Source organism: Puntigrus tetrazona, chromosome 3 (genome assembly GCF_018831695.1).
Source record: "Puntigrus tetrazona isolate hp1 chromosome 3, ASM1883169v1, whole genome shotgun sequence".
Lineage (NCBI taxonomy): Eukaryota > Metazoa > Chordata > Actinopteri > Cypriniformes > Cyprinidae > Puntigrus > Puntigrus tetrazona.
Window position 1 is genome coordinate 2,315,656 of NC_056701.1, and position 271 is coordinate 2,315,926.

Below are 271 nucleotides of genomic sequence, written 5' to 3' on the forward strand. Positions count from 1 at the left end.
AGAGAGAGAGAGAGACAGAGACATAGAGAGACAGAGATAGACAGAGAGAGAGAGAGACAGAGACAGAGAGAGACATAGAGACAGAGACAGACAGAGATAGACAGAGAGAGAGACAGACAGAGAGAGAGACAGAGACATAGAGAGACAGAGACAGAGAGAGAGAGAGAGAGAGAGAGAGACAGAGACACAGAGAGAGAGACAGAGACACAGAGAGAGAGACAGAGAGAGACAGAGACAGAGAGAGACAGAGACAGAGAGAGAGAGAGAGACA

At 48.0% G+C, this 271-nt stretch overlaps 1 long non-coding RNA gene across 2 annotated transcripts in view; it reads right to left on the reverse strand.

Annotated features, from left to right (window-relative positions):
• Window positions 1-271, reverse strand: part of LOC122341603 — an 18,134-nt gene that overhangs the window by 13,467 nt on the left and 4,396 nt on the right. The window lies entirely within an intron of this gene.